The sequence below is a fragment of the Tamandua tetradactyla genome, chromosome 6 (assembly GCF_023851605.1).
Source record: "Tamandua tetradactyla isolate mTamTet1 chromosome 6, mTamTet1.pri, whole genome shotgun sequence".
Lineage (NCBI taxonomy): Eukaryota > Metazoa > Chordata > Mammalia > Pilosa > Myrmecophagidae > Tamandua > Tamandua tetradactyla.
Window position 1 is genome coordinate 169,868,117 of NC_135332.1, and position 27,909 is coordinate 169,896,025.

The 27,909-nt window shown below is 38.1% G+C and overlaps 1 protein-coding gene and 1 pseudogene across 2 annotated transcripts in view; one reads left to right on the forward strand and one right to left on the reverse strand.

Moving 5' to 3' along the window:
- Nucleotides 1-2,487, reverse strand: part of LOC143685752 (aldo-keto reductase family 1 member B10 pseudogene) — a 44,638-nt pseudogene extending 42,151 nt beyond the window's left edge.
- NSMCE2 (NSE2 SUMO ligase component of SMC5/6 complex) overlaps nucleotides 1-27,909 on the forward strand; it is a 351,982-nt gene that overhangs the window by 255,375 nt on the left and 68,698 nt on the right. The gene's annotated exons all lie outside the window — the stretch shown is intronic.

Below are 27,909 nucleotides of genomic sequence, written 5' to 3' on the forward strand. Positions count from 1 at the left end.
TTATAGAACAGATTTCAGAGTTTGATTTGGGTTACAGTTCTGCAATTACAGGTTTTTCCTTCTAGCTGTACCAAGATACTGGAGACTAAAAAAAAAATATCAAAATAATGATTCAGCAGTCATAATCTTTTGTTATACCCTGTTTTCTCTGTTATAACTCTACCTTCTCCTTGGATCTTTCTCCCAGTCCTTAGGGGTATTTAGACTAGGCCCATTCTAACTTTTTCATGTTCAAAAGGGCTGTTGACAATATTGGATGGGGAATGGAGCTAGTTGATCCTCTGGAGAGGGTTCAGGACTTATCTGGAGGTTGTAGGTTTCTGTAAAGTAATCTTAGTGCATGGAACCTTTGTAGAATCTCAGATAGAGCCCTAGGTATTCTTTAGGGTTGGCAGGAAAGTTTTGGTTGAGGGTTGGCAAACCAAGATAAATAGCAATATTGAGCTGAAGTTTGCGTAAGAGTAAGCCTCCAGAGACCCATCTCAACTCTATTTGAACTTTCTCAGCCACTGATACCTTATTTGTTGCAAATCTTTTCTCCTTTTGTTCAGGAAGGCCTTGTCGATCCCATGGTGCCAGGGTCAAGCTCATTTCTGAGAATCATCCCACATTGCCAGGAAATTTTCACCCCTTGATATCATGTCCCACATAGTGGGGAGGGTAATGATTTTACTTGCAGAGTTGGGCTTAGAGAGAAAGAGGCCACATCTGAGCAACAAAATAGGTCCTTTGAAAGTAACATGTAGATATAACTGTAGGTTAGGCTTAGCTTCTCTGCTACATAAATAAGCTTCACAAGACCAAGCCTCACGATTGACCTATTGATTTGGGAGTCCCTAATGTTTGAGACAGTATCAGTGGTTTTCCCAGTGGTAAAGTTTAATAGTTCCATATTTGTTCTCTCTTACTGCAAGGGGCTTTGCCAATACTTTTTAATTATCTGCTCAACATACTCTGGGATGTATCCAGGTATTTCATTAAGCTATACAGAATTACAAGCCCTCATTCCCATTCTGGGCTCTTTTGTTTGGGTTGTTTAAATGATCTGTTCAGACAGGCTGAGTTCGATTATGTGTTACAAAAAATTTAGTTTGGGGACAAAATAAACCTTTTCTTCCTTTGGTCTCTTAGATTAGGGGACATTCTAAAATACAGACAATGTTCTCCTTACCCCTGTATTCTGGTTTACCTTAGTCCTGACCTGATCGACTATGTTCCTGATCTCTTTTTCAATTTCTTTAACAGTTGTTGTCTGTGGCAATGCTGACCTTTAGAATTGCAGAAGTCCTACTCTTAGGTGTCACACAGGTACCCAAAATTCCAGGGCAAAAAACAGGTTATACATGTATAGCACAGCCTCTCAGAATCTAGAAATAACAGTTACAGCTCCAGACTAGGTGTGATTGCCATAAGAACTTACACAATATTTCCTCTTTTATTTCTGGCTTATTTTATATCACGTAATGTCCTACAGGTTCATTCACAGCATTACATGCCTCATGACTTTGCTCCTTTTTGAAGCAGCACAATATTTGATCATATGTATACACTGCAGTTCACCATTCTACTTCTCAGTGTTATCCTTCAGCCACCTCCATCCATTAGGCATCATGTATAATATCCAAAATCAACAGTCCATGTCTCACATTATCCTCACTTCGTGGTATAATCATCAACATTCTCAGCTTTAGACAATTTTCATTGCTCCCAAGAGAAAAATAATTGGTAAATCCACCCTCCCCAAATAGAAAATCCAAACCTACCCTTAACTCTTGTCCCTCTCTTCCCCCACCCCCATTATTTACTGCTGGTATTTACCCTGCTGTGGTAATGTTGTTGTCTTCCTGTTAAACATAGCCCATAGACGCAATAGTAGTTTTCCTCCTATACCCCAATATTATAAACTCTTTGTGCTAGATTCATGCTAAATTATCTTTTTTTGTTAAGATTTTTTTCTGAAGTGTATATTAATTCGTCCTGCTATATATAGTTGGGAAGAATAGAAGACTCTCTTCAACTTATCATTTTCCTTATACCTGTTCTTCTGAATAATATTTAGGCATCCGAGAGATTTCTGTTCTAGCATACCTGGTAGGGATGTACAGAAAAAGAAAGTGCTGAGTCTTTGGGATTAAAAATATAAGGTATGCTACATACTACCTTGATTGACTGCTACAATCTCCTCGATCCTGCAATTTCTGGCCCTTCCAGAAGAGCTGAGACTGCAGACAAGTCTCTTGCTGTCAGATCGAGAGCCTGAGCTTTTGTTCTGAACATTCAGTTACTGGGACCTTGGGGAGCACCACACTGGCTGTCCCTGGTGCCAGGACTCCTCATTGACCTTGGCTGCTGACCTCCCTGTCTGGGAGCTGCCTGCACTGGGGCCCTCAGCAGTTCTGCCATGTACAGTTGTGCAGGTTGTAGACTGATCCGAGGGACAGGATGCACATAGGGAACTTCTTCAATGCATTCCTGTGATGCTGCCATTTTCCTGCTTGTTACCGTCTATCTCCCCCCAGCCCTAAGTCCATGAAAGCCAAGACCCTGTCACCTTCCACAGTGGGGGCCTGGCTGGGGTCTGGCTGTCAGCACTGCCAACCAGCACTGCTCCATGAGCCACGTTTTTCAGATTTTCTTGTAGCCACACTGGAGAAGTAAATTGAGTCAGATGAAATTAATTTTAGTAATATATTTTATTTAACCCATTATATCCCAGGCATTTATCATTCCAACATGGAGTCAATATAAACGTTATTCACGAAATATTTGACCATTTTGGGAACTAAATCTTGGAGGTCTAGTGTGCGTTTTACACTTACTGTCTACCTAAATTCAGACCCTGAATTTTCATCAGGAATACTTGACCTGCCTTTAGATTTCACAACATTTACCATCGGAAAAGCAGGCTCAAGTACCCAAGTTGTTCCAAACGGTCTTAAAAGTCTCCCAATAGGCAACCGTTTTAAAATTTAAATCAGTTAAAATCAAATAAAAAATTTTGAGCAAGCAACTGAGGTCTTCAGTCACACTAGCCATATTCCAAATGTCAGACGGCCCCATGCAGCTCATACTCATTGAATTGGGTGATGCAGAGAAGTAACATTTGCATCGTTGCAGAAAGTTCCACTGGACAGGACAAATCCAGACTTCGCACCCTCGGGCCGGCAGGACTCATTGCCAATGTAAGACCTGTTTGGACACCCCACACACACATTCAGACCTTCACCTGCCCACAGAGGGTCCCACACACACCCCTGAAATCTGGAGCACTTTACTTTTGCAAAAGTCAAACATATTCTGTACTCACTGTGTGCAAGGAAACTGATTCTTTCCCAGTTCCGAATAAGACAGAACATTCCAAATTCAACTTTTTTCTGGTCGACAACTGGTATTAGTTACATGGGACCTCTGTCTCAAAGTATCTCAAATCAGGTAGCTTCAAACATCTGTCACCACTCTCTGGAGGCCAGAAATCTGAAATCAAAGTATTGGCAGGGTCAATTCCATATGAAGTCTCCAGGGCAGGTGCCTCCCTGGCCTCACCCAAGTGTTCCTTGGCTGGTGGCACATCTTTCCCAGCCCTGCCTCCCTGTTCAGTACCCACCTGGATCTCTCTCCTCATCTAAGTTCCCGCATTGGATTTCGGGTCCACACTATCCCAAGTGTGACCTCGTCTTAACTAGCTGCACGTGCAAAGAACCTTATTTCTAAGTAAGGGCAGGTTCATAGGACCCAGTGTTCGGGATGTAAACGGATCTTTTTAGGGAAAACAATTCAACCACCACAAGAATCAACACAGAAGAAATTCAAGATGCTTCAGCACGACATGCTTTCAAGGGCACGTGGAAAAGCAAAGCTGAGATAGGCAGGATGTTAGGCATTTCCAGGACCGGCCCTCCACCACACCCCACCTCCCACTCAGTTTGGGGAAGCCCCAGGCATGTGAGCCAGGTTGTCAGCTCTCTGAGCTGGAGACAGACCAGTGGGCATCAGCCTTGAACTTTCATTTGCTGCTATTCCTAGGCTTGTGTTCTCCTTTTAGTCCCAAATAAATAATTCATCCCCCAAAGTAGCACATTTGCTGATAATGCTTAGATTAAAATTCCTAAAATATGTATTTCATTTGGATTTTGGTGAGGCTGTTATCAGCCTTGGATATCACTGGAATTAAAATAAAATTTGGAGCTTTTATTTGACAACTCAACTCTGGACTTTCTCTAACACAAGAATCTTCTCACTCAGGCCTTTCCCACACCCAGGGAGAAGTTTGGAAGTGAGGAATGGCGATATTTTTTACAGATCAGGCCGGTCTCTGGCCGAGTCCGTCACTTACTTTGTCAAATGTGCAGCACCTGCTTCCTTGGCTGATGGAAGAGGGGAAATGTGCTATGTAATATTTATAGTGTCCATGAAATTCACAAAATAATTTGTGGGGCTTGGCATTTGCTGCGTTTTCGGTGGATGCTCCTTGCCTTGGCAGAAATGTCTCCTGCCCTCAGCCCCTGCAGGCCCCCCCAGGAAGACTCCGTTAACCCCTTAGATCAGGTCAGTCCCCTCTGAAACTGGGCCTGGGAATGCCAATTAATGATAGGATTAAAACTCCATTTAAAGATGCTCCAAAATGTATTAATCATTCACTCATTCATTCAGCATCTTCAAATTCCTCCCATGCTGAGTTTTGTTATGTGCTAAGCAGAAAGCCAGCAGAATCTGGGGTGGAGGGGAAGAAGGGGGAAGATTTGGAGGGGGGGTTGGGGGGGGCGTTGGAGGAATGGGAGCAGAGCTGGAAAAACCCTTGAAGTTTTGCTTGCATTTCTCTCTGTCCTTTTTCCCTCCCTCCCTCTCTTACTCCCTTCCTTCTATAATGTTTAAGAAGCAAAATCTATTCACACAAGCCTCCGAAATATTCAACTGATGGATAAATACAGTGTCTCTCCATGCAATGAAATATCATTCGCCAGTAAAAAGAATGAGGTTCTGAGACATATGACAACATGGATGAACCTTGAAAACATTAGGCTGAGTGATAGAAGCTAAACACAAAAGGCTACATATTGTACGATCTGGAAAAAAAAAATAGAGGGTAAAATAAAAAAACAGTAGTTGACTTTTGTGTTTGTAATTCAGCCTTACTAGAGGTAATGAAAGGCAAGGCCTGCGTATCTAGACTACTGAATAATCACAAGAGTATTCCTGAGTTTAGAAAATAAAAATTGAGATTCAGGAGGAGGAAGAATGTCAAAAAGCAGGAAACTAAAATAACAGGTAGAGAAGTTGGTTTGGGTATGGCTGATTTGGTTTTATGTGTCCAATAATATTCTAGAGCAAAGATGTAAAATGCTGTTTTTCTTAAACTTTTCTCTATATCTATGGAGCAAACAAAACCATATCACTTTAAAATAAAACTCCTCTGTTTTCCACTCACTGCTTGATTAATTTATTTCCTGTGCCTGTCTTGCTTTGATGAAGTTTTTTGCAGACATGTTCTGATTGATAGGTGCAAACAGTCAATGACCCAGATTTCTACAAGATCACTTATTCTTGTTTTATGCTTTTAGTGTTTGCTTCTTGGTAGTAGTTCATGGAATCTGTCTAAATATAAAAGCTTAAAAGGAAAACTTGAGTGTTAAGATCTATAGTGCAGAAAATAACTAGGTTCACTTGAGTCTCAGTAATATGAAACCCTGAATCAGTCATTGTCATCATCAATCAGATTACTCAAGAGCCTTTTACCAAGCTGAGAGTATAACAAAATAAGTTAACAAACTAGTTAACTTGTCCCCTGAAAGCCTTTGTTTCATTCACTTAATATTTACTGAGTATGTATATACTTTATGCCAAATCAAAATAAAGAATGTCACTACTCTCAGGGTTCTTCAAGGCTAGTATCTTTTCAAGTAAAGAGATTTCAAATATGGTTTAGTATATGTTGCAGTTAGCAGTAAGCATAGGCAGCTACCAAAAGAGAGAGAGTGACTAGAGTGTGATAAGGAGAAATGTAAAAAATGAAGTTGTAAACAGTGTACAGTATATAGCAAACAGGAGATGGTTTATAAAAATCCCTATATGACTTGCTAACAAATCTGAATTTATCTCAAAGGCAGTGGTATGCACTGAATTGTTTTTAAGCAGAGGCAAGATAGCATTGTTACTTTCTGGAAGGTTAAGAGGAGATTAAAGAGGGGGGACACCCCAGGCAGGGAAAGCATTATGACACTATTGTGATGATTAAGATAAGTGAGGAGGCTCTGCTTTAAGGCACTAAGGAGATGGGAATAGAAAGGAGGAATTGGATTAGAGAAGTATTTGGGAGGTCTTGGAAACTGGTTGGGAAAGAGGGAGATAGAGTCAAAGGCAAGTTTCCAGCTACGTGGGCAAGGGTGTTAAGATAGTGGTGCCAGCCTTTGACTGTCTCCGACATGAAAGACATTACAATAGCAGAAACATCAAAAGCTGATTGAGTCCCTGACGTGAATCTTACCTGTTCTTCTTTGAAACCAACAATGAAATACCTTCTGGCCTCTTAGAACTGAGACCTTGGGAACAGTACTGAATAAATGTGAATCAGGTTTCATAAGTAGCAACTCACTGACTTTATTAAGATTCTGGAATATGCATGCTTGCTTTATTGCAGTGGGTTACCCTTTTGATATTGGTTTTCAGTCTTGCTTTCTAATAACTCTCTAATCATATATGTTTTACATCTCACCTAATAATGATTACTATATTTAACACTTTATATCTTCAAAGAATTCAATAACATTAATAAATGAATCTGCATAATATCCCTATGAGTTTGAAGGTGGGAATTATTGCCCCATTTTCCAGTTGAGAAAGCCCAGACAGAGGTACTAGTGACTTGCCCAAGGCTGTATAGCTCACAGTGACAGGACTGAATTTTAAATCTTCACTTTCCTTATCTTATCACACTCATACTAGAAGTTTATTGTCCGTCTTAACTTATATCATGTTTACCATTTCACTTATGTGTAAGTGAAATGGTAATTTAGATCTAGAAATGGCATTTAGACCTAGAAAAGGACAAGCAGGATACAAGAAAGAGTGAAGATGGCAAATGATGAAACTTTGGGGGTGGGGGGGCCTCGGGAGGGGGATTGTTGGAAAGGTGGGGATAGAGTATTAATATCACCAGGTCTAAACTCCTGGAGTATCCAGGGAATGAATGTCCATTTTCTGGTGAAGCTGTGACATCATTTCAGCTGTCAGACCAGCCAATCATTGTGTCAAGGAGTTGCCTGTGATATTCTAGTGTAACTTTAGCATTATATACAGCAACAATAAAACAATTATAAAAAAACATTAAAAAAACAATTTATTATAGAAATTGTCTTATCACTATTATTTTTATTTTACATAAGCCGTATGTATGGTACAAAAAGAATTGACTGTGAAGCTAGACGACCTGGGTTGAAATGCCCCTCAAGAGGGAGCGAGGTGACATTGGGATGGGATCCTCATCCTACAGTAGTGTGGTGAGGATTACATGAGGATGTATGCAAACTGCCCAGCATAAAACCTGATAATTATTTCTTCATAAATGGTAGCTACTGTTTTTATCCTCATTTAAAGTCAAGTATAATACCAAAAGGGCCATTAAATGACAGGACCACCTAATTCAACTTTTGAAGAATTATAGTCTATTAAAGAAACCATTGAAACATTTTGATATTGAATCATCCAGATACTGGTATCATCCCTTGTTCACTGACAAATATGGGAAGGTAATTTCAGTAGGTCAGTCATCAGTGTGTGCTTTCCAAAACATTATAGTCATGTTACAGTAAACTTTTTATATCTGTTGCATCACAAAGATTTATTGAAGTGATAAAAGTTATTATGGAAAACAGTGTACAGTAACTATGGTAACAGTTATTTGATCTCACAGTAATTAGCTAAGCATTTAGTTGCACAATACTTTCACAATGCCTTCCTGGTTAGTTCATTAAACAAAATTAGCTTTTGTTTGAACTACCTTCTTACAATTTCCTAAACTTGATTTTAGTTCGGAATAATTCAAAAGTATATTTTTAAATTACCTTTCCAACTTGCAATTCGTTTATGGACATATTTGAGGTTAAGTGGGTTTTTGTTTAATTATTTATTTGTTACGTCATGATCGTGATTCATTGGATTATCCTATGAAGTATTTCTTTTGGTTTAGTAGAATAGACTAAGAAATGAGTGTGAAGTTGGAGACCAATTTCTTAATTCTGGCCTGGTGCCCTGTTCTTGACTCAAATTACAGACCGATGTCAGCTAGTGTCCTTCCTATGACTTGGTTTCTTTACCTGTGTAATTAAGTTGTTGCACTGTCCTGATATCCCACAAATGTGGTCATTTCTAGATAATAGGCTTGTCTCCAGACCAAAAGACCTGGAGGTAATGGTGCCCAGGCTTTTCTAAAGCTGCCCCTCCCTCCTCTAGGTGCCTGTTCTGCCCTGTTCAGCATAACTGGTGCTGTGTTCTGGTACTTCTCTTTTTGCAAGGTGGAATTTATTGCCTATGATTCAGCTAAGTGATGATGTCATTCTTAAGGGAATATTTAGAGCGCTAAAGACAACAGCTTCTCAAACTTTATTCAAGAAAGGCATGTCAGCTCCCCTACATCTCCCTTCTTGTTTAACCCCAATATACAATTGAATCTCAACCCATACTGTTAAGCAGATTGGAGACCCTAAGCATGTAGATAAGCTTCAAACACTGAGTATTTCAAAACAGAAAAATAATGAAAATTAGACAAAAATCATTTTAGCTTATTTGCTAAAAAATGAGAGTGTTCCAAAGTAAATTAGCCAAATAGGATTTTCTTTTAAATCAGTGAACATTCCTTGTATTAATTTCATTTTAAATCCTGTCAGGTCTTGATATTTTTTTTAGTTCCCTTTTGTTTTTTTGAAGACAGTATAGCTTTTGAAACCTAATAACTTTGAGTTGTAAGTCAAGTTTGTTTCTTGATTAAATAGATGTCACCTGCCAGTTTTCAGTTGGGCAAGTTTTCATATGGGCTGTAATATTTACGGTTTTATGTATATTTATTTGCCTAATTCGGTTATTCTTTCCTATACAGAATAAATGCATCTTCAGTTTCACTAACTATTGGTGGAATGCTAATAATAATAACCCATTATTGATTGGTCTTGAAAATTTTTTTGCACATCTGAAATAATAGAATAAGCTGTCCTACATGTATTCATCGCCTGAATCATGCTTATCTTCCCCATCCCTGCTTTCATCCTGTACAATTTTTACATCTCTGCACCTAAAATATTTCACACATTCCTTCTCTTCCACATATTCTTCTCTTTCCAAAGAATAATGTCTTTCTCCTCCTCCTCCATTTAGAAAAACTTTGATATTCTTCAAAACTGAGCTAAAGCCTCATCTACTCTCATAGCAGCTTCTGTGAAACTATCCCTAATTTCCTTCTTACCCTTCCCCTGCCCAGTAACTCTTCCATGGCATTTGTATCTAATTCTCAGCCACACTTATCACTATACATTATAACTTTTGCTTAAAAACTGTCTTTCCCACTGGGCTGTGAACTCTGTCAGAGAATTACAATTTCTTATTCTTCTGTGTCCTCCCACGGTATCCAATACATAAAACCATCCCCAATGGGCACCTAACCAAACCATTGAATTATCTTCATTTCACTGGCCCCTGAATTCTAATCATTTGCATTTTGTTTTTAGCTGCCATCCCTGCCACATTGAATATTTACCCTCTGTTTTCATTTGTTAAATGCTGCTGTAATGCAATATACCAGAAATGGGTTGTCTTTTATGTAGGGAATTTATTAAGTTACAAGTTTACAGTTCTAAGGCCATAAAATGCCCAAACCAAGGCATCCAGGGAAAGATACCTTGACTCAAGGAAGGCCGATGGGTGTGGAACACCGGCATCTGTTGGTCCTTTGGCTTCTGGTTTCAAACAACTTCCCCAGGAGCATTTTTTTTTCCTCTATCTCCAAATGTCTGGATCTCTGCTGGCTCTGAAGCACCTGTTCTCCAAGAGTATGTGATTCCTCCAAAATGTTTCCCCTTTTAACGGACTCCAATAAACGAATCAAGACCCACCTTGAATGGGTGGAATCACATCTCCATTTAATCAAAAGGTCACACACACAGGTGGGTATGTCACATCCCCATGGAAACAATCCAGTCAAAAAGTCACTTCTGCAACTGGGTGTGTCACATCTCTATGGAAACAATCCAATCAAAGTTTCTACCCTAAACAATATGTCTGCCCCCACGAGATTGGATTAGAAAAGAAACCATGACTTTTAGAACAATTTCAGATCAGCATACCCACCAACTCCTCCTCTCTATTTTTTTTATGTAGACCTACAAAATTTTCTATGTGTGGATCTCTGGTCACTTCAGCAAAAGAGGAAGGAAGTATAATTAATTGAGTACCTAATGCATTTCAGGCACTGTACAGGGCATTTTGGTCATTCTCACAATCCTATTAATTAGATACTCAACTTTTTATAATGAGAATCTATGTTTCAAAAATATTAGTTGAGGTTATATTAAAATTAATTATAACAATGAACAAATAATTGGAAGAGCTAGAATTTGAACCCAGGACTCTCTGCCTCCCAAACCCAAGCGATTTCACTTTTCCCAATCTATTAACTCTGGTTTGGTGACTCAGCCCAACCTGAATTCAGTTCTTGGCCAGTTCATTAGGGCAGTAACCATCACTCTGTAAGTCTTTGATCTCTCGACCTGCTGTGCCATCAGTCAGTCAGTGGTTTACCTCCCACTCCAAGTCTTCTGTGCTGCTTCTGGTGCTCTTAAGTCTTTGCCTGAGTAATGACACAGATTCTTCCCAATTAGGCCTTTTACAAAGACAGGCTGTCGAATATCATTTAGGGTAAGAATGCCAAACCCACCATTCACATATCACTCCTGGGCCCTGCAATGCTTAAAGCTGACATTGACAAACAACCATGAATTCATTCTAAATAGGCTTTCCAGGAAACCATTATCAATTGGTCCCTAGAATTGAGGTAGCAGATAAAATCTTATATGCCATCCTGATCTACTTCCTCACTTGCTTCTGCTAGCAGACTTCCTACACCTCTCTGTTGATCTTAACCACACATTCCCCAAACCTTGACCTCCCCTATCCACCTCCCCTTCCTTATTCCTGACAAACTAGATAACTGATTGTTTTCTGAACACACCTTTTACTTTGATTTTGCTCACATTGTTTCTCCTACTTGACCTGCCTTCTGCCTTCTATTATTCTACAAGTCTGTGGAATAATAAGTAATAGTATATTCTCATTTTATTTTAAGCTTCATGAAGGCAGACTTGTGTATATTGTCCCTTATGATATATAGAGAACTTGGTAGAGTGCCTGACACACTGTAGAAGCTCAAAAAAAAAGCTTATTTGAATAAAGAAGGAAGGAAAGAGTGAGGAAAGAACAAGAAAAGGATGGATTTGCACAGAGAGCATAGTACATAAATTTTTTTGTTTCATCCTAATGAAACATTGAAGTCAGTAGCCCTATTACAGATTAACAAACAAAAGAAGTCACTCAGCTAGTAAGTGAAAGAGCTTCCTGTTTTTTACAGACCTACCCAAAAGATGCCCTGTGAGGTAGTTAGGTTCAGTTGTCAACTTGGCCAGGTGAAGGTGCCTAGTTCTATTGCTGTGGACATGAGCCAATGGCATGTGAATCTCATCTGTTGCTGATTACATCTGCAGTCAGATAGGAGGCATGCCTACTGCAATGAATGATGTTTGCTTTAATCGGCTGGTGCTTAAATGAGAGAGCTCAGCTTAGTACAGCCCAGGCAGCTCAACATACCTCATCTGAGCACTCGCAGCTCTGCCCAGGCCTTTGGAGATGCAGGAAGGAATCACCCCGGAGAAAGTTGGAACCCACAAGCCTGGAGAGAAGGCCAGCAGAGATCGCCCTGTGCCTTCCCACGTAAAAAAGAACTTAAGTTGAAAGTTAGCTGCCCTTCCTCTAAAGAACTAAAATCCTCTTTTATTGAAAGCTGATCCATCTGTGGTGTGCTGCATTCCATCAGCTAGCAAATTAGAACACCCTGTCTTCTTGAAAACCTTTTATATCCCCTAGCCTTGACTGCTGTGCTGCACAACTGTGAAGGCCATTATTCACGTAGGCTTCAGTGTGATTGGTGCCCCGTGGAGTTGTCCAATTTGGTGGCCCTGGTGATAACTACCTCCTCCATGTTTTATACTCTGGGTCTTTCTTATAGATATTTCTACCTCTGTCTCAAACCTTATATACAAGTCCTGTTTTCCCTACAAGGCTTTGAATTCCTTGGGGATGGGGAAAATGCTTCATTCAACTTTGTGTCCCCTCCTAAATATGCTCAAAATGATTGTTGAATGGTCAGATAGCCTGTATGCTGAGTTTGAGGATCTTTGACATGGGTTCTTTAACCATTTTTTTCCTCACCTAGGGTTCCCTCCCTTTTACTTCAGTCTGTCATCTTTTCTGCCAGTTCCTGAGGGATGCAGCTCCTCTTTACATTGCCTCTTTCTAGCTCCTGCAATCAAAGCCATGATATTCATTAGGCACTATGGATGCAATGACTGGACAATAACACTGTTTTCAAGGACCTTGCAAATGTTGAGGGTATTTTTAAAAGATACTTATTGTCTCTAAAACGCAAAAAGAAAAGTAACAGAGTCAAGAAGAAATATCTATTCAATTCCCAGAGGCTGCCTGTGCCAAAAAAGAATTGTTTAAGCAAATATAAAATCAAGTATTTTGTCATCTTCATTACATGTTGATTCTAGCAATGAGTGCTGAGAAATCATAGTAAACCATAAATTAAACAAGTAATAGCCAAAAATTTCAAAACCAAAAAAACATTTCTTTCAAAAATGTTTTGCCAGGAAGTTATTTTTAATGAAGGATATGATTGTAAGTTTCACTATGGTATACCAAGGGGGCTCCAAAATATAAATGCACTTGGGATATTAAAAAAAAAAAAAAATGCCTGGGTCCTCAGTGCTAGGTATATAGCCTAAGAAGTATTTGCCAAATTTTAATTGATGTGGCCTTTGTCATACTGGAGGGGAGAAGATATGCATATTTTATCGTATTGTATTGGTAGTGTATGTATTTATAAAAAAAAAGTTAAGGGAATTCTACTGGATTAATTGGGATAAGTGCCACATTCTGTCAGAGATGTTGTGCAATCTTTGGGGCCCTTGTATTGTACAGTCAGGGCCTCCTGAGCTCTCTGTCCTGCTTGCCACTCTGTCCGGTTCCTTCAGAGTACAGGAAGTTGGGGGTGGCACAAAAGCCTTGAGGGCAGAATGCTATAGCAGATGAAGCAATGGAATGCCATTGCCAGGTCCTGTGAGCAGTGCAGAACCAAAGTGCTAACGCTGTTTGCTTTTGCGTAGCACATCAGAACTGACCTTTCTACTTGCCCATCACACTCGGCATGACTCAAAGTGCTGACCCATTGTTTTAGGTACTGATATGCAGTGAGCATATTGAAAATATGGTAGGGGTATTTCTGTGCCATTGCTGCTGAAGGTTCTCCTCTAACCATCTTGCAAGGATTCGACTCAAGTGGAACCAGGATGGAATTGGAATTTGGCACATTCAGCTGTTAGAGTCATAATCAAATGAGAGAAAATGTAAAGCATGTTGAATATATCATGTATTTTTATAGTCATTAGAATATATCAACTATACACATTAAAATACTTGTGCAGTTGTTTTTTTTGAATACACAGATTCATGTGATCTACCCTCTCCAAAAGTTTAGAATTACCAGTTAAATACCTAGGTATTTTTTAAAGGAAATCTTCAAAAAGATATTCCATGCTTATTACAAAGCTATTTGGGGATAAATATTTTTATATATGTGATTCAGGGCACCTATGTGTTAAGACATGGCTGAGTTCAACGTAGTTAATACATATGGAGCACTGAGATAGCTCAAGGATGTTTGTGTGTGTGTGTTTTCATATATATTGCAAATGGTCACATTGTGGCAACTTGAGCATTAAAGTTTTTTATGCCACTGTCAGAAATGTGGCTTCCTTGCGAAAAATTATTTTAAGAATAATAATGACCATGTGAAGACTCTTTGCACAAATTGATTTATATTTGGGTATGTTAATATTATACATATTTTGTTCAATAGGAGTACTATAATTAAGTCAGTTGACAGACATAAATAAAATCTGCTGAAATTTGATTCAGATACACTGTAAGTGTTTAGGGTTAGTACAGTTACTGGTCATAAGGCAGATGATACATTTCAAATGGAAAGATTGCTTCTGGATGACCAAGATGGTAATGTAAGATGCTCTAAGGTGCCATCCCCCAGCAGAATAACTAGAAAAAACTGGCAGAGCCATCTTCTTCAAAACTCTGGAAGACAGTTAAAAGTTTGCAATAACTGGACGGAATCCCAGAACACAGCTTTAAAACTTTAGAAGTATCCTCTGGCCCTTGCTGGCCCTTTCACTAAACACTCCCAGGCTCTAGCCTATGATTCTAGCCCATGCTCCCATTGTGGCTCTCTAGCCCTGTTCCAGAGGGAGCAGAGTAACTTCTATAAATAATCCAGAAAGAAAAGTGATTTACAATTGCAACTACAAGAATCAAGTATCTGGGAATAAATTTAACCAAGAATATAAAGGACTTACACATGAAAACTATAAAATATTACCAGAAAAAATACAATAAATGGAAGGGCAGTCTGTATTCATGGATTAGAAGACTAAATATTGTAAGATGTGAATTCTACCCAAAGCAATTTACAAATTCAATGCAGTCTCAATCAACATTCCAACAACCTTTTTTGCAGAAATGTAAAAGCCAGTCATCAAATTTATATGGAAAGGAACCCCAAATAGCCAAAACCATCTTTAAAAAGAAATAGATGAAGGACTAATACTTTCCAATTTTAAAGCTTTTTACAAAGCTACAGGAATCAAAACAGCATGGTACTGGCACAAGAACAAACATAAAGACCATATGGAATCTAATTGAGAGTTCAGAATTAAACCCATACATCTATGGTCCATTGACTTTTGACAGGGGTATCAAATCCACTCAATGGGAAAGAATAGTTTCTTCAACAAATAGTGCTGGGAAAACCGTATCTCCATATACAAAAGAATGAAAGCAGACCCTTACCTCATACCATACACAAAAGTAAACTCAAAGTGGATCAGAGACCTAAATATATGAACTCAAACTGTATTGGTATGGTAGCCGTGACAAACTTTGGGACCTGTCCTGTAACAAGTTGTTGAAGAGAGCTTTGAAAACTATTGCTTTTTTCTTTCTCGGCTTTGTATATAGGTTAGGTTACACAATAATAAAGAAAAGTTTAAAAACAAAACTGGTAAAACTCCTAGAAGAAAGCATAGGGAAACATCTTTAGAACCTTGGATTAAGCAATGGATTTTTAGACTTTATATCCAAAGCACAAGGAACAATAGGGAAAAATTGGTAAGTTGTACCTCATCAAAACTTAAATTTTTGTACATCAGAGGACTTCATCGTGAAAGTAAAAAGACATCTCACAGAATGGAAGGAAATATTTGGAAACCGCATATCCAATAAGGATTTAATATAAAGAAGTCCTACAACTCAACAATAAAGAGACAAGCAGCACTATTTTTAAAATGGACAAAAGTTTCAAATAGACATTTCTCCAAAGAAGATACATAAATGGCCAGAAAGCATAGGAAAAGATGCTCAACATCATCAAAACCATAGTGAGATACCATTTCACACCCACTAGAATAGCTACTATTTTTAAAAATGGAAAATTTTAAGTGTTAAAAAGCATGTGGAGAAATAGGAACACTTATTCATTGTTGGTTGGAATATAAAATGGTGAAGCCATTGTGGAATACAGTTCAGCTGTTCCCCTAAAGTGAAGGTTGTTTGGCCGTATGACCTGGCAATCCCACCTCTAGGTATGTACCCAAGAGAATTGAAAGCACGGACTCATACAGATATTTGCAAACTGTTGTTCATAACAGCATATTCACAATTGCCAAAAAATGGAAACAACCCAAGTGTCCTTAACCATTGTTGAATTGATAAAATGTAGTATATAAAGCAATGAAATATTATTGGCCAAAAAGAAGGAATGAAGTTCTGATAACATGCGATAACATGAATGATCCTTGAAGACCTCATGTTGAGTGAAATAAGCCAGAATGGAAAAGAACAAATATTGTATGATCTCACTGATATGAAGGAATTAAAATGAGCAAATTCATGGAGTCAGAAACCAGCATATAGGTTACCAGGGGTCAGGGTGGGGATAGGGAATGGGAGTTAATGCTTCATTGCATCCGAATTTCTCTTTGGGATGATGAAAAAGTTTTGATAATGAATGGTGATGATGGTAGTATAGCATTGTGGATGTTAAGTATCACCACTGATATATATTTGAATGTACAGGGAAATTTTAGATTGTATATATATATTGCTAGGATAAAAATTAAAAAATGGAAAGCATAGGATTCCACAACACAAATAATGAACCCGAAGTTAAACCAGGAATACAGTTAATAGTACAATTTCAAAAATGTACTTCATCAATTCTAACAAAAGAACCACACTAATGCACAGTGTTAAAGGGGATTGGGGATGTAGTATGGGAACTCTGTATTTTCTTTATAATTTTTCTGTAAACCTACAACTTCCATAATTTTTAAAGAATAAAATGGGAAGATTGTTAATTGATTTTTCTTTCATTTTTTTTCCTGAAAGCCATTGTGGAATACAGTTCAGCTTAAGTCCACTTAAATCATAACTTATAATTTCTTAAAATAGTGAATTACATTATCCGTCTTTGTCAGGAAATGAGCATATGCATTTAAAATGTTGGCTGTTTTGCATACTTGTCTATCTTCTTGTTGTTAGGTTGCTTGTTAAATACAATTTTAAATTTATGACACTTGTTTTTCCTTTGCGCTAAAGTCCTGTCTTTCATCAGCCTTAACAAAGTTTGTCCTTATGAGGGTGGTATTGTTGTATTGTTTTCATTCTTACTTGATCAATGCTGAATAAACACAGCGCAGTCATTTGTCCTCTTCATTAGTAACAAGGATTGGCTTGAACTGTATAACAATGAGCGTGTACTGTATTTATCATTTTCATTTTTCTGTTGTACAATAAGTTCCTTGAGGGCAGGAACTGTCTTTATGTCTTCCATTAGTGGATGTTGTATAAATGTTGAAAGACCCATTCATTGCTAAGGAAGCGGTAATTTTCTTTAACATCCCAAAAACTGTCAGCAAGCAAATGGTAAAGATGATTTTTGAAGAGATCATCTAAGGTGTCTTTATAAACAACACAAGCAGGAACATGGATAGATAGGAGTTAGTTAAATAAGTTATACAATAACTTAGAGTTATTATCCCTTTCCTGGAAATTGATTCATAGTGAACTGTAGTCTTGTATTTCTAACTAGGGTGAAATAGGCCCAAATATCCCTCATAGGTAGCCTTCATAAATGCAGCAACTAAATTCAGTTTTCCAAAGAGTGTTTCTAAAATGATGAAATGTCCTTTTAAAACAATTACCGGGTGGGCCATGGTGGCTCAGCAGGCAGAGTTCTCACCTGCCATGCCAGAGACCTGGGTTCGATTCCCGGTGCCTGCCCATGCAAAAACAAAACAAACACTAAAATGTTCTCATTGCAACATCTGCTAAGCCTATTTTGTTCTTTTGTTAAATAGTTTTATTGTACCGCGTGTGTAAGATATTTATTTGAGGCAGTAAAGCTGAGCTGACTGCAGGCTTTCTAACAAGCAGGAATTTTTTTTTAACAGTGGGTGAAACTGTGTATTCCCTATCATCACACAAAATATTAAAGCAAAAAATCCTGTTCAGAAATTCTTTTAACCTCTCTTAAAAAGAAAGTCTCTTTTTGAAGATAAGCTATCACAATATAAGATAAAATGATACTAAATGTGTAATTCTAGCAAGGCTTTTGACCCGCCCAGGATTCAATAGCAGTTGACTGCCTAATTGAGGAGATATTTTTATTACATTGTAAAATCCAAAGTTTGGTGTTTTGGTTTGCTAAAGCTGCCAGAATGTAAAATACCAGAAAAGGATTTTCTTTTACAAAGGAGATTATTAAGTTACAAATTTACAGTTCTAAGGTCGTGAAAATGTCCAAAATGAGGCACCAACAAGAGCATACCTTCTCAGAGGAAAGGCCGCATCCGGGTTCCTCTGTCACATGGGAAGACGTGGCAACATCTGCTGGCCCTCCTGGGTTGGTTTCAAATGGCTCTCTCAGCTTCTGTGAGTCTTCTGCAGCAGGCTTTCCTTTGGCATCTCCAAATGTCTGTCTGCTCTCTCCAAAGTGTCTCCCTCTTAAAGGACTCCAGTAAGTGGATTCAGACCCACCTTGAATAGGTGGGGTCATATTTCTATGTAATTAAAAGGTCCCACCCACAATGGTGGGTCACATCTCCATGGAAACAACTTAATCAGAGGTCCCACTCAACAATGGATCTGCCACTACAAGATTTAGTTAAAAGAATGTGGCTTTTCAGAGGTACATAACAGCTCCAAATCAGCGCATTTGATTTGAATCTGGTTATAAACCAGTATAGTTTATCTGTAACTATATTTGGATTGAATAAGTATGTTTAATGATTTAAGACTTTCTCAAATGGATATTTGCCTCCCTTGCTGCTACTCACAAACTTTTCTGTCTTCCTGGATAGTAACACAGTTGTAGAGACCACAGGAAGAAAACCCTACTAACCTACCCATAAGGGATCAATTAAGTATAAATGTCAACTTTTTTTTTTTGCCTTCAAGCCATGTGATAATTATAAGCAGATTAAGATGGCTTTAGATAATTCATTGTCCTTGCTAATGACAGCTCTTCTTCCTTCAAACACATGGGTTATATCATTAGCTATTTGCCAAGACTGTACAGAGCACTGCCCAACACAGCATAGGTCATTTGACCTGTTACAATGAAACAGTCCTGGCCATTTTTGTAATTTTTGTAGTAGTGCTTTAATACTGAAGGCATTCTAAGTTTTGAAGACAACTGAACTAAGTTGAGATCAAGTTGTCAGTTTATCATTGAGACAAAGATGAAAGCTCAGTCACTAAATAACTAAAATTTCAGTGTCATAAAGCATGGCTAGCAGTATAGACCACTGGATGTATTGAAAGAGCAATTCAAGAATCCTCCAGCTGAACAAAGGAAGAGATGTTTATTTGGTGCAAAATTTATATTTTGGGTAGTGCACTATCTAATTGAACTTGAATAATCACTTTATTCGAATACCGTAATTACATGGAATGTTGAATAGTGCATGAGATTTTATTGGTTTATACAGGTTAGTGTGATGCCCCAATACATCCCAGAGTAATTTGGGCAGAGAATAAAAACATATTTGCAAAGTCTCCTTGGGGGACTGTGGAGAAAGGAGGAAATAGTAAACTTCCCCATCTGAGGAATTCCTGATACTCTCACAAGCAATGGGGACAACCAATTCAGTAGGCTGAGCCCTTGCCCCTATGAAACTTATTCCTAATAAGGAGAAGCAAAGCCTACCTATAATAATTCCGAAGAGTCACCCCAGAGAACCTTTTGTTGCTCAGATGTGACATCTCTCTCTAAGCGAACTTGGCAGGTGAACTCACTGCCTTCCCCCAACCCCCTCGTGTCACATGACTCCCAGGGATGTAAATCTCCCTGGCAGTGTGGGACAGGACTCCTGGGACTAGCCAGGAACCAGCATCATGGGATTGAGAAAACCTTCTTGAAAAAAAGGGGAAGAGAAAAATGAGACAAAGTTTCAGTGGCTGAGGGATTTCAAACAGAGTCAAGAGGTTATCCTGGAGGTTATTCTTATGCATTATATAGATATCCCTTTTTAGTTTATGCTGTATTGAAGTGGCTGGAGGGAAGTATCTGAAACTGTTGAACTGTGTTCCAATAGCTTTGATTCTTGAAAATGATTATAAAAGATATAACTTTTACAAAGTGACTATGAGATTGTGAAAACCTTACATCTGAAGCTCCTTTTATCCAGGGTATTGACAGATGAGTAAAAAAAAAAAATGGGTAAAAAATTAATAACGGGGGATAAAGGGTAAAATGAATTGGGTAGATAGAAATATTAGTGGTCAATGAGAGGAAGGGGTAAGGGGTATGGTATGTATGAGTTCTTTCTTTTTATTTCTTTTTCTGGTGTGATGCAAATGTTCTAAAAAATGAGCGTGGTGATGAATACACAAATATGTAATGATATTGTGAGCCATTGATTGTATACTTTGGATGGACTGTATTGCGTGAAGATATCTCAATAAAAATGTTTGTTTAAATAGAGGAATGGGGGATGCAATGGCAGTTCAGTGGTAGAATTCTTGCCTGCCATGTGGGAAACCTGGGTTCAGTTCCTGGTCCATGAACCTCCCAATAAACAAACAAGCAAAACAAACAAATGAACAAACAAAAATTCAATAAATGGTACTGCAATAATGAGATAGTTACATGGAAAAATAATGAAATGTGACCCCGCCATACAGCATACAAATGAAGTTCTGATAAATGCTACAACAGTGATGAACGTTGAAGATGTGTTGAGTGATTAAAGAGACAGATAAATATGATTCTACTTACATGAAATATCTAGAGTACAGAATATGTGAATTCATAGGCAGAAAGTAGAAGTTACAAGAGTGGGGGCAGGGAGATTAGGGAGTGAATACATAATGGTTGCAGGTTTTCTGTTTGGGGTGGTGAGAAGATTCTGTTTGGAGTGGTAAGGAATGGTGGTGAGGGTAGCACAACATCATGAATGTAATTAATCCCACTGATTTGTATGCTTGGGAGTAGTTGAGATGGGAAATTTTATATTTCTGTGTTTATTTTTCCAAATTAAAAAATAAATAAATAACCAGAACCACCATCAATTTAAAAAAAAAAAAAAGAATCCTCCAACTCCTTCTCTGTGCTCTGTCTAGCTCATAGTTTGCAAACTCAAAATCCTACAGGCACCAGGGAGGAAATATAAGTGGATAAAGCTGGTCCCATGGAAACTGGTGAGCTAGGGAACAGACACTGTCTAATGTTCATCACATCTTCCAATCTTTCTAGAGAAACTGGAAATGTGATTTTTCTTAATTTTTAAATATTGGCTGTTGATTCAGATTTTTAAAGCAATTGTGTAGCTGAAAAAAACCTGTCTGCAGGACGCCTATGGTTGGTGGGTCATATGTTTACCTCTGCTTGGTTCAAGAGTTAGAACTTGTCTTTTGATATCAGGATTTTGGCTGTTAATTTTAAAACACATATCCCTAAGAAAGTCAGTACTTCAATCAGTGTCAGTGAAGACTTGGTCATTTCCATTAAGTTCACTTTGGTGCATATTTACTGCACATTGTCTGTGTGTCGAGCACTGTGTTTGGGCACTGAGAATATTGCTAGACATCCTAGGCCTTTGAAGTGTCTGTCAACTGTGGAAGAGCAGGATGCTCTGACACCAGAGACCCGTATTACCCATGCATGGAGCCCTCTTATTCATGCAAATATTTTTTACCTACATTATAGATGGAAACTATGGGAACAGATTTGATGAGGCCAGCTATACTGTTGTAGTAAGGCACTGTAGCATAACAGTCAAAAGACGAAGTCATAACACCAGACTGCCTGAATTAGAAACCTGATTCTGCTCCCTGACAGCTGTGTGGTGTTGGACATGTTTGGCACCCTCCCTGTGGTCTTACTTTCTTCATCTTTAGGCGGGTGTGGTAAAAATATCTACGTTATAAGTTTGTTATGATGACTAAAGTAAGACTACTAAATATGTAAAGCCCTTCACACATGTCTGACACATAGTAAATGCATAGTAATTAACAAGTGTTGCTGCTGCTGTTCTTTTTAATTAAGGAAGAATTGAACTTAGATTCAAGGAACCTGGGTTTTCAGAAATCCATTCTGCTTCTTTGTAGCTGTAACCAACTAGAAACTGCTTAACTAACCTTTGTCAATATCTATAAAGTTAGAATAACCTGAAGATTAAGTTTGCTTCTGCAACATAATACATAAAGAGATAGACATGTGAAAGGAATTATTTGGTGGTGGGGAAGGACTGTTAGCACAGCAGCACAGGGAGGGCCACTGCCTCACCCACATAGCACAGTCCACATGTAGACTACAGGGGAACCCAAGTTCCATATTGCCAATCTCACAGTTTTAATTCAGGCCAGTCCCACAGTGCAGCACTGGAATATTGTTGGCTTTTGAATGCCTAAAATAAAAGTTCAGAGAACAGAAATTACATTTTTGGCACCCCTGCTTTGTTTAAAAAAAAAAATACCTTCTAATGGGAGAATATACCCTTGAGTCTCAAACTTCTTTATTAACTTGCTTTAGAAGAATTGCAAATAGTGGCTAAAAATTGGCTGACATGCAGAGACAGAGCGAAGACTACTGTACTTCAGAGAATGAGAGATTCCAGGAGAGTTGCCTGGGATCTGGAGACCAACCGATCCAATAATCCTCATTTTAGAAATGAAGAGACAGGACCAGAAAGATTGCATCCTTTATATCTTTCCATTACCCCAAGATATTTAGACTCAGTTGTATTCAGGATTTTCATCTGTTTCTCTGCCTTTCCCCACCTTTTTGAAGAAATATCACTTAAATTTATTTTAGTATCTTTAAAGAGCTTGGAAATAAATGATATAGTGGATACGAAAGCACTTACCATTTCTGTGCTATGCTCAATAAATGTTACTTGAAACTGAATGTAAAGAAAAGACATTGGATAACTTAATCCTGTGATAATTTAGAAAAACATTCTAAAAACAACAAAAAAGGATAGTACCACAGTCCAGGGAGAATTTTTTGTTTTTGTTTTGTGAAAAAAAAATAACATGAAAAATAAATTGATCAGACAGTGAAAACCTTATTCTCCTCTTCAAACCTTGCAGAAAGAGCCTAACTTGTACAAATTCTTTTTATAGCTAATGTGCTCACTGACCCAGTGATAACACCTGTGTAAAGTTATTTTTAAAACTCTGACTAAAATCTACATTTCAGTGAGATTCTAGGAAAGAATAGCAACAGCTGGCCCTACATCTGTTTGAATGATGCAGTGTGAAAAGGATTCTAAATATAGTTGAAATTTGGCTCCTCTATACTTCCATGCTGTGGTACAAAGTGTCAACTGATTTATATCTGAAGATTTTTATCAGTTAAAATAACTTAAAACGAAAATGGTATGGTTTCCTCTCAAAAGCAACAAATATTTACCGTATGCAGTCTTTGTTAGCAAACTTCAAATCTAACTGGTCCATTCTCACTTGCCAGCTGGAAAGAAAGATTATACCAGAGTGTAGAGGAGTAAAAGTAAATCACATCAGTATAAGAAAGTTGCCTTTTACAAGTTTTGTCATATCTAATATCTTAGGAATGATTTGTATCTCTGTTTCTCAGTCCTGAGTCTCATAAGTCCTGAGTTTCTCAGTCCTGAGTCAAAACCCGGCCCACCTTTCCTCCCTTTTTCCCTTCCTTCCTTCAACAAATATTTCTTAAATGGTTACTCTGTACCAAGAACTTCTTTAGATTCTGAGGAATCAGAGAATAGGATAGATATTTTTCATAGGTTTGTTTGTTGTTGTTTTTTAATTGTGGTAAAATATATGTAACATGAAATTAGTCATTTTAGCCATTTTTAAATATAAAAAAGGTAGTAGTGTTAATTACATTCACAATGTTGTGTGACCAAATACCATTATCTATTTCCAAAACTTTTTTGTCACCCAATAGAGAAGCTTTGTGACCCTTGAGTAACAATTTCCATTCCCCTCTCTCCTCAACCCTGGTAACAGCTAATATACTTTCTGTCTTTGTAAATTTCCCTTAGCTAAATATCTCATGTAAGCAGAATCATATAATATTTGTCCTGTTGTGTTTGGCTTATTTCATTCAATATGATGTCTTCGAGGTTCATCCATGTTGTAGCATTCCTTTCTGTCACTGAATAATATTCCAGTGTGTGGAATATTATATACCATTATATAACATATATATACACATTTTGTTTATCCATTCATCGGTTGATGAACACTTGGATTGTGCGATAGTGAGTAATACTGCTATAAGCGCCAGTATACAAATATCCCTTGGAGTCACTGTTTTGAGTTCTTTGGGGTATATACTTAGGCGTGGAATTGCCAAGTCATGTGATAAATGTCTGCTTATTTTTTTCAGAAACTGCATTTATTTTCCTCAGTGACTGCACCATTGTACGTTCCCACAGACAATGCACAGGAATTCCAATTTCTCATCATTCCCAACACCTTATTTTCTTCTTCTTTTTTTTAATAGCCATTCTTGTGGGAATGAAATGGTAGCTCATTATGGTTTTTATTTCCATTTCCCTCAACTAGTAATGTTGAGCATCTTTTCATGTGCCTATTGACCATTTGAATATCTTTAGAGAAATGTCTAAGTCCTTGGCCCATTTTTTAATTAGGCTGTTCATATTTTTGTTCATAGATTTATAAAATCTAAGTGATATAACAGATAGTGATTTAAATATGTACATTTAGATAATATTGTGCCTATAAAGCCCTTAATAGTGCCTGGAACGTAGTAGTATGTGTTCAGTAAATATCAGCTATATAGAGTACGTGGTAGGTCAATGGTAGAATGCTTGCCTTCTATGCAGGAGACCCAGGTTCGATTCCTGGACCATGCACCTGAAAAAAAAAAAAAATCAGCTATATGTGCCCTTAGTTTCCATAAGAGAAAATACAAGGTGCTGCAAAGCCTGTACCACCAGACCCAGTGTTACAGTTACCCTTTATTGAGAATTTATGATATTCCAAGAATTCTTTTTCTATATTTATATTATCATATTCAATCATTGTAACGTTCCAAGGGTAAGTATCATCCCAGTTGACAGATGAGGAAACTTAAGCTCAGTGAAGTTAAGTTATCCCAGGTTACATGGCTAATAAATTACTTGACCTTGTGTTCTAACTCAAGTTGTCTTAACTAAAACTTGAGCCCTCAGCCATTAGGATATACCTTGGAGTCTTATTTGTACAGTCTCCATTGCCAATTGCCACACTCCACCTCCAGGGAACTAGCAGCACTTGTTTCCCCACCGTCTGGTGCCTGGGATAACTAATTTGTACTCCCCCTTTTAAAGCCTAATCCTTTTGCCCCCTCTCAAGATCCCAAGACTACCTGAAAATCAAAAGAAATTAATTATCAGGAAAGGCTGAAGGTCTTTTCTTAACACCTATTTCCCTTTGTATTGATATCTCTTTACTGTGGTAGCAACTACAAGAAAAATTATTCAATGAGTGATAATATTTTCCAGATCTGCTCAATTTTCAGAGACTCCAAATAACCTCTTTATATGCATGTCATACACCTTATATTTGTATAGAGCATTATATTTCACAAAGCACTTCCATGTTCATGAATTTGCTTAAGCCTCATAATCCCTCCATTTTGTAGATGAAGAAACTGTGCCCTGGAGCAAAGAAATTGCCCAGAGCCAACAGTTAATTTCTAGCAAAGGTGAGTCTCAAACTTAGGTCCAATTCCTTTGCTTCTTAAGAAAATAATTATTATGCTGTGATTGTAATCCCCTGGACTGAGAAGCCATGTTTCCTTGTTTATCCCAGAATTTAAGGAGCTGCTGATGAGGGGGTAAGGTTTCTGTAATCCCATTCCCAAATTGCATTCCCTGTAGGGTTTTACTGAGCATATAAGAATACATAAGATACAGAATTTGCCTCCTTCAGTCTGGTGTTGCTCCAAGCCCATTGTTACTGTTTCATGCCTGCTGCTACTACTTTTCACAGATGCCTCATCTTGCAATGTATATTGCTTGAACAACTCTCTTGACCAGAGACAAATAGAGAAGGTAAAACTTTTTAAAATAGGGTACCTAATTAGGACAGCTTTCTCCTCCAGGACGTTTTTCATTAACCATGTCTTCTATCCAATTTCATTAGTCTCTCTATTTCTACTAGCTTTGCTGTCAGCCTAGTAACCCACTCAGATCTTTCCCTTTAAAATGCATGGATGGATGGATGAATGGATTGGATAGATAGATAGATAGATAGATAGATAGATAGATAGATAGATAGATAGAGAGAGAGAGAGAGAGATAGATAGATGATAGATAGATAGATAGATAGATAGATAGATAGATAGATAGATAGATAGATGGATGGATGGATGGATGGATGGATGGATGATTGATAGATAGATAGATAGATGATAGATATAGATAGATTAGATATTGACCTGCATTTAGCTGATGCCCCATCTCCCCATTTCACTTCTCAGGCAGTCACTTGCTCACTTCCATTCACTCCTCAGTCACAGCAGCCTGATCTCCTTTTCCATCTCTCCACTAAAATCCCATGCAAAATATCTCCAGTGACTTGCAGATTGCCAAATTTTTCAGTCTGTAGCTTCCTGAGTCTCTTTGCTTCATGTAAAATTTTGACTACTTAATGCTCCTATAAGCTTTTTATTCCCTTTTCATCCTCTTTGAGAGTTCCTTCTCAAATCCTGTGCCCACAACTAAATTACTGTTTCTTAAGATTCTTTTTCTGACCAGTTTATCTTCTTTATATTGACTTTCCTTGAATCATTTGAATTATTATCATGGCTTCAACTTCCCACCTTGATGCTTAGCAGGATGCCCAGCCATAACCCTATCCTTATGGCTCCTCTCTACTTGGATATCTCTGGATATCTTCAATTTGGTCTTTTATATTCCCTGATCATCACCTCCTGCAATCCCTACCTCAATTAATGGATCATCCACTCAATGAAAAAACCTGAAGTTCTTTGCTCCCACCCCCATTAACATCATTTCAATGATTTTCTCTCCTAGATCTTTCTCAAATCTGTTCCCTCCCTGTGCCATAGTTCAGTCTCTCTACTCCTTTTTTCTAGACAATTGTCTTTACTTGTATTCTTCTCTGTGCCTTGAACACTTCTCTTACTTTTTGTTGTTGTTATATGCCTAGTGCATTCTTATTCATTCTTGAAAATTCATTTCAGACTCATTTGCCCCTTTACTTCGATGCCTTCCCCAGTAGGCTGAGTTCCTTTAAGACCAGTATTATTCCCTTGTCTTGCTTATCTTTGTGCCTTGGGTAGGGCCTATAACACTACCAAAGCATATTACTAAGTCCTCAAAAACTGTTTGTTGAACGGAATCTAACTTCTAGGATAATCAGCATACATGAAAAACATTGAATACAGGGTTGCACTGAAGGAAAATACAAGCAGTTAGAGCATCTTTTTTTTTTCCACGAACACAATCACATTGTAAAAGCAATATAATTATACAGTCTTCTTCAGGAATCAAGACTACTGGTACACAGTTCAGCAGTTTCAGGTACTTCCCTCTAGCCACTCCAATGCACCATAAACTAAAAAGGGATATCTGTATAATTAATGCATAAGGATAACCTCCAGGGTAACCTGTCAACTCTGTTTGAAATCTCTCAGCCACTGAAACTTTATTTTTGTCTCATTTCTCTCTTCCCCTTTTTGTTCAGAAAGGCTTTCTCAGTCCCATGATGTCGGGTCCCAGCTCATCCTGGGTCCCATGTTGCCAGGGAGATTTACATCCCTGAGAGTCATGTCCCACATAGTGGGGATGGCAGTACTCACAGTATCTTGATTCTGCAGCTACTACAGGACTGTTAGATCCTCTTCCGCCTCACATCTAGGTCTCTGTACATGCAGCATTATGTACCCCCTTCTCTTAGCAAATTTTACCCTGTCTCTTATTCTTAGGCTAAGCCAACTCCTGTTTATTTTGTTGTACTCACCTCAAAGACCCACCTCAGAATGAATCAGATGCTTCTCAAGCA